Genomic DNA, 6,800 nt, shown 5'->3' with positions numbered 1-6,800 from the left:
TAGCAGAGTAATGAAGACCTAAAAAAAAAAAGTGCTTTTTTTTTTTTTTACCTCAGACTTCAAAGCAAAACAGGCAGGAAGATTCAGAAGTTACTCAGACCATCATACAACTTACCAGGGAATACTTTTAAGGATTTTTTTTTTTTAGCTAACAATCTGTTAAATTATTCTTCAGATAGCAAAAATATGCTGAACAGAATTTATAACTACACAACCTCTGGATTTTTGGATAGAGCATGTTTTGGTAATGTTTGCTTATTTGGTGTCCTTGTGCTCTGAGAAGGTTCGATTCCCACAGCCTCCACTCTGAGTTCCTGAGCAAAACCTTTAACCCCACACTGCTCCCCAGGCGCCGCACAATGGCAGCCCACTGCTCCCAAAGGGGAGGGGTTTAATGCAGAGAGTGGATTTCAATAAAGTTAAATTATCATAACGAGGTTTTCCCTCTTAACTAAAAAGTTTTTCTTGAACAGTTTTGGCTTAACTATAACTCTGAGTTTTTATTTCAGTAAATTAAATGTTATGGATTTTTTACACTAAGCCATTAATTCATTACTAAATTATTTGGCTTTTTTTTCATTTAGCTGATTGGTTGAACCCTAAATCATTATTATTAAAAATGCTTAGATAAATGCATGTTTAGGTGGTATTTTCATTTGTATAAAAATTTCTAGAAAGCTGCTATAGTAGAATGTTAACTAATCTGTAACGTACCTTCTAATAGTAACTAAAGGAAAAATTCTGAAGTGTTTATAACAAATAAGCAGAAGCTTCTGACTGAAAGCTGCATCAGTGAGCGATAATCAAACCGTCTTTGGTCTCTAATGTGTAGCTCAGCTGGAAGCTGCAAAGATGCATGAAACCAAACGAGGTTCGGCTTCATGTGAACGACATCACATCCAACAAAGTGCTTCAGTCAAGAGTTTTATTGTAAATTTACAGTTTTTCAACTGAAAGTAAAACAATGACAAATTAAGCCGCCTTGTTTTGTTTTCAATAAATATTTAGTGAGAATATTTTTGGCATGATGACAGATGGGGGTAAGAAGCACACTGTCAAACATTGAATACTGCTTCATCAGGCTGAATAACTATTTAGTTCATTTACACAGCACCATCTAGTGGCGAGCACTGAAATGCATTTCCTAACCTTGCTGTACTGACAGCTTTACAGTAGGGTTCAAACAGCTTTATTACAGCAGCAGCGATGGCCTCCATCCTTCACTCTGACTCCACGATCAACTCGATGGACGTAAAAGGCTTCTGAAATGTTTCCCTCAAGGCGAAGGAGAAGAGCACGAGCGACTTTCAAAGTATTACTACGAAATAAAAGGCAAAACCTTCGAGGAAAATGGAAAAAAACAAAACAAAACAGGAGCAAGATAAAGTAAAGGGAGAGCTGGCTTTGAAGGGGAAAGAAAAGTGCACTGGTGGTGTGATGATGGGGGGTGGGATGGGGTGGGGTTGTCTTCAGAGCGTCACAGGCTTTGGCAGCACTGCAGTTTGTTGCCCTTCTGGCCGTCAGTCGTCGGCGGGACGCTGATGTCTACTACGTTGTTACCCGGAGACTCGTCGTGTCCAGATCTGTCAGCTATCTGCTTCTGTGAAACGACGCGGTAAATTTCTGGAGGGGGGGGAGGGATAAACAACAAGATATTAACAATAAGAATGAGACGCTGCTGAATATGATTCATCTCTATCTAATCCTGTTCTTGGAAGTTATCTTCTCTGCTGTGGGATCTGACCCGTCACCCACTGAAGGAAATCATGCTTCACCAAAACAGACCCTGGGTTAAAAAAAAGCCTTGAAAACTTGAGGATAAAATATTTCAAATGTGAGAAGTTTCCCTCTTTGGTGAAGATTGTTACAGCAGCGTGTTAAACATTAAACATGTTTCCTGTCTGAGCCTGAAATCTGTTCATTTATTCACTCATTGCCACATAAACCACAGCAGTGCGCCCCCTACCTGTTAAAATGTTCTTGAACGCCTCTTCTACGTTTGTGGAGTCCAGCGCTGACGTCTCAATGAATGACAGAGTGTTCTTTTCTGAGGAAAGGAGATGATAATATTTGAAACTGTATTGTGGTCGAGCTTTGATGACACAGAAAAAAAGAAATCCACAAAGGCCACAGATGGACCATGGACTCATTAATTTACGCAGGCAAAAGAAAAAATGTTTCTGGTAAACTTCAGTTTTCTCAGTTTATTTCTCAGGCAAGCAAACAGAAAAGGACAAACATTTCCTCCATTATTCTCTTGCGCTGGTAAAAAAAACAAAAAAAAAACATACACCCACCCAGATCATGCTGGTAATACAGTAATTCACCCAAATCAATCATAAACTAACCAGAAACAAAGAAACATGACTATATAACCAAAAACCGTAACAGATATCAAAGAAGTAGAATAAACTTAGCTAGATTACCCACTAAAACAAAAAAGCTTTGTTAATTATTAACAAAAAACAATTTGGCTCCAACATATTTCTGCAGAATTAGAAACAGAAAATTCAGCAGGAATTGGGGGGCGTTTACCTGCGAACGCCCGCGCCTCGTCGGTAGGAACGGCCCTGAGGTGGCGGAGGTCGCTCTTGTTCCCCACCAGCATGATGACGATGTTGTTGTCGGCGTGGTCCCTCAGCTCCTTCAGCCAGCGCTCCACGTTCTCGTACGTCAGGTGCTTGGCGATGTCGTAAACTAGGAGCGCTCCCACGGCCCCCCGGTAATACCTAGAGTACAAACGCCGTCATTGAGCGTTTGCATTTATTCACGCCATTCAGCTGTAAACGTGTGTAACCTAGGAAACACTCACGCTGAGGTGATGGCTCTGTAGCGCTCCTGTCCCGCCGTGTCCCAGATCTGAGCCTTTATTGTCTTTCCGTCCACCTGGATGCTGCGGGTGGCGAACTCCACCCCTATGGTGCTCTTGCTCTCCAGGTTGAACTCGTTTCGGGTGAAACGGGACAGCAGGTTACTCTTCCCCCACACCTGAGTCTCCAATCAGGACAACTGGAAACAAACAGAAGGTGAAACATTTGATTTCAATTGAAGTAAATTCAGGCGTTGAAAGTTTTAGTTGTTCCAAAAAATACCTCCAACTTTGATTGTTTCTACAACTTTATAGAGTGCAGAGTAGTGCTGCATAGGGCTGACACATTTCATTATTGTTAATTATTACGTTGGACGATTAATGGTGATTAATCAATTATTGAAATAACTGTCAAATAATTATTAATCGATTAATACTTAACTGACATATAGAGACTGTAAAATATACCTTAAGCTGACCGAGCGACCCACTTAGAGCAGTAATTATATCAAAATTGTAAAATTATATTTATATACAATATATATATATGTATACATATATATATATTCTCTTTCCAGTTTCACCTGGGTTAATCTTAAAAAGTCTTCTTTAAGGAACCTTTTGCTATCTGATTATTAATTGAAAAAAGTAATCAACAAATAAATCGATTTAAAAAATAATCGTCAGTTGCAGGCCTAGTAGTGCAGTGTTGCCCCTCCCCTACCTGCTGCTGCTTAGCTGGTTGAATAATGCCGTAATCTGTTTCCATCACTTTTAGAAAAAGCTCCAATCAGACTTTTCCCAGCTGCCACCATGTTCCTTTAGCCTCTGACTGATCTGCTTATCCTGACTTTTTTAAATTGTTTTAATATAATAAACATCATGCTCACTCTGCAGGCTTTGATATACAGTAAAAGTAGTTCTAAATCTAACTGAAAATAAAGCAATACAGATTAATGCCTCAAAGCATCCCAACCCTTCATGGGATTTTTTAGTAAACAGAAGAAAATAGAATGAAGTTTAGTTTTGATTTAGTGCTGAAACTAATGATTATTTTGCAAATCGATTAATCTGTTGATTATTGTTTTGATTAATCGATTAGTAATTGGATAGCCCAAAGTTCCTTAAAGAAGATTTTTTTACTAAATTAAACCACGTGAAACTAAAACTTTGCCACTTAAGGAGTACTCAGTAGAGAATATTAACAGAAGAAAACGTTTTAAATTTTCACAGATTTTTTTTTTAAATCCTGATATAACTGCTGCTATAAGTGGATCGCTCTGTCAGCTAAAGGCATGTTTTAGAGTCTCTATACTGTGGGTAACGATTAATTGATTACTAAATTATCGGATGATTATTTCAATAATCGATTAATAACGATTAATCTTTCTTTAGCCCTATTTTGATTTTAATTCAATCACTGATCAGAACAATTGATGATTAAACTATTCCAATCTTTTTATTTCTTCTCCTTCTTATCGGGACTATTTGGGAGACTTGAATGACAATGACAAATTTTTAAATATTATTCTATTATTATTTAACTTTGTTATTATTTATAATGATGGGGACGTGTTGGTTAGAGCAGTGTGCTTGTGCTCTGAGAAGGTTGAAAGTTGCTGGTTCGATCCCCACGGACTGTCACTCTGGGTTCTTGAGCAAGATCCTTAACCCCACACTGCTCCCCAGGTGCCGCACGATGGCAGCCTACTGCTCTCCAAGGGGAGGGGTTAATGCAGAGAAGGAATTCCCCCATTGTGGAACAACAAAGGGATTTCAAAGGATTTATATTATTGTTCTACAACAGAAAACAACTGATTTTGTAATCAGGATGGAGATCTGTCCTTTTGGAGAACACTAATTAGACAATCATGGGTGTTCTTATGCCAGTGCAATGATGTTGTAGGGTGTTTATCTAAGGTTAAAGTCACAGCTCCATGTCTGCAATGGATACACACTGCAAAAAACATAAATCTAAATAAGTCATTTATTCTTAAAATAAGTGCATTTATTCTTGAATTGAGAAGGTTAGTAAAACACTTTTCCAATGGAACAAGACAATTTACGTTTAAAATAAGAAAAAACGATTGCAGTGTCTTATTTCAATAACATATTATCTAATTATCTTATTTTAAGAATAAAAAGACTCATTCCATTCACTCAAATTAAGGGTATATACATTTAATCTAAGGTATTCTTACTTATTTCTTGATAGTTTTCGTAGTGCATGACAGATTTCAAAGTGAAAGTCTCTGTTCTAACTGCAGAGGAATAAAACTGGGCTGTTGGGAATCAGGCAGGAAGGAGCTGCCAATAGCCGCTCTCTAGAAATCTGACTCAATGCTTTCTCAAGACTTCTGTTCCTGTGTCATCCTGACGAGTCATCAGAATTCTCCAGCCGGGGCCCCCGCCGGCCCCAGGCTGGGGCCCTTTAACTGCTTTAAATTAATGATCATCTACAACAGGGTGAACGTCTATCTTCCTAACTCATTGTAAAATTGAGTTTGAGTATAATAATAAACTAAGGAACACAGATATGCAATATTCAGTGATACATTAAGACTTCTTCATCCCAACCAGGTTAACAGGAAGTGGCTCTAGATCCAGTCTGATTAGATCCAACTTTGTTTGGTAAAGAAATGAGTCCAGATAGATTCAGAGATCAAACTGAAATCTACCTTAGATCAGAGGTCATTAGAAACCTGACAATAGAAAAAAAACAACAATGGAGTTTCCTCTTTCTTCCTTTCAGAGGGTGTGAGTTTCCTCCCTGAGGGATCAAGTATCCAACTAAGCTTTTTTTTTTTTTTTGCTTAAAAAAATAGGCAAACAGATAAAATGGACACGGTGGCTTTCTGAAAAAAAAACAATATTTGTATTTTAGTTAAAAGTAAAATCTATTTTTAAAAGATGATCCAGTGTTTGAACAGTATCAGTTATAATGCCATCCTTCTGACCACAGCAGGACAAACCATTAGCCTGCAGGACTCACTGCTAAACTATCGCTCTGCTTCTATAAAAATGTTTGAAGAACAAACAGTCAGACTGAACACAAAGACAAGCTGCCACACCTAAACTAAATGTGAACAATGGATTTATTAAACAAGGGAAGTGAGTCAACAGACAACGAAAACATCTCTGCTAGCTACCGTTAGCTGATGTTTACGTAGTTAGCCTGCTAATTTGAAGAATGGCTCTTAAAGGATTCTAATGTCAGTCTGTTTTATTTACCTTTGAACAAGAAATCATACTCATCATCTCTGTTCCCCATTGTGTGGTTGAAAAGGCTCCAGGAGAGAGCGGCGGTTACAGAAAGTAGTTCCCCGCACTGACCAGGGTGGTGGTGCGCCGCGATGACAGGAGCGGACAATGCGCAGATTGCGTAAGAGGTGCAGAATCGCTACGTGACGTGACGGTACGTAGCTTCTTCAGCTGGAGAAGTATGCTAAAAGGTCCCGAGCGGTCAGGTTTGTTTAACAAAATACAGCTTTTCAGAAAGAAATGTGTATGTACTGTCATTACTGGAAATCCGCCTGAGAAACCGGAAGTTCCTCTTTCAGTTCTACTGGTTGGCATGACAACTATCTGTTAGGAACGAATACTTCTTTGAAATACTTCACAAAAAAATAGCATTTCCTGCTCCGCTTGATTGCAGTTCCCTAAACATCCATTCATCCATCCATCCATTCAACCATTATCCATCATCCATCCATCCATCCATTCATCCATCCATCCATCCATCCATTCATCATCCATCCATACATCCATTCATCCATCATCCATCCATCCATCCATCATCCATCCATCCATCCATCCATCCATCCATCCATTCATCATCCATCCATCCATCCATCCATCCATCCATTCAACCATTATCCATCATCCATCCATCCATCCATCCAGCCATTCATCCATCATCCATCCATCCATCCATCCATCCATTCAACCATTATCCATCCATCCATCCATCCATCCATCCATTCATCATCCA

General features: G+C 38.9%; 1 pseudogene; it reads right to left on the bottom strand.

The window, feature by feature from the left end:
* Nucleotides 1-911: 911 nt before the first annotated feature.
* On the bottom strand, nt 912-6,252 carry LOC119790049 (annotated as a pseudogene).
* Between the last annotated feature and the right edge of the window lie 548 nt (nt 6,253-6,800).

The sequence above is a fragment of the Cyprinodon tularosa genome, unplaced genomic scaffold (assembly GCF_016077235.1).
Source record: "Cyprinodon tularosa strain WSP-4 unplaced genomic scaffold, ASM1607723v1 ctg353, whole genome shotgun sequence".
NCBI lineage: Eukaryota > Metazoa > Chordata > Actinopteri > Cyprinodontiformes > Cyprinodontidae > Cyprinodon > Cyprinodon tularosa.
This window is presented reverse-complemented; position numbering and strand designations above follow the sequence as displayed.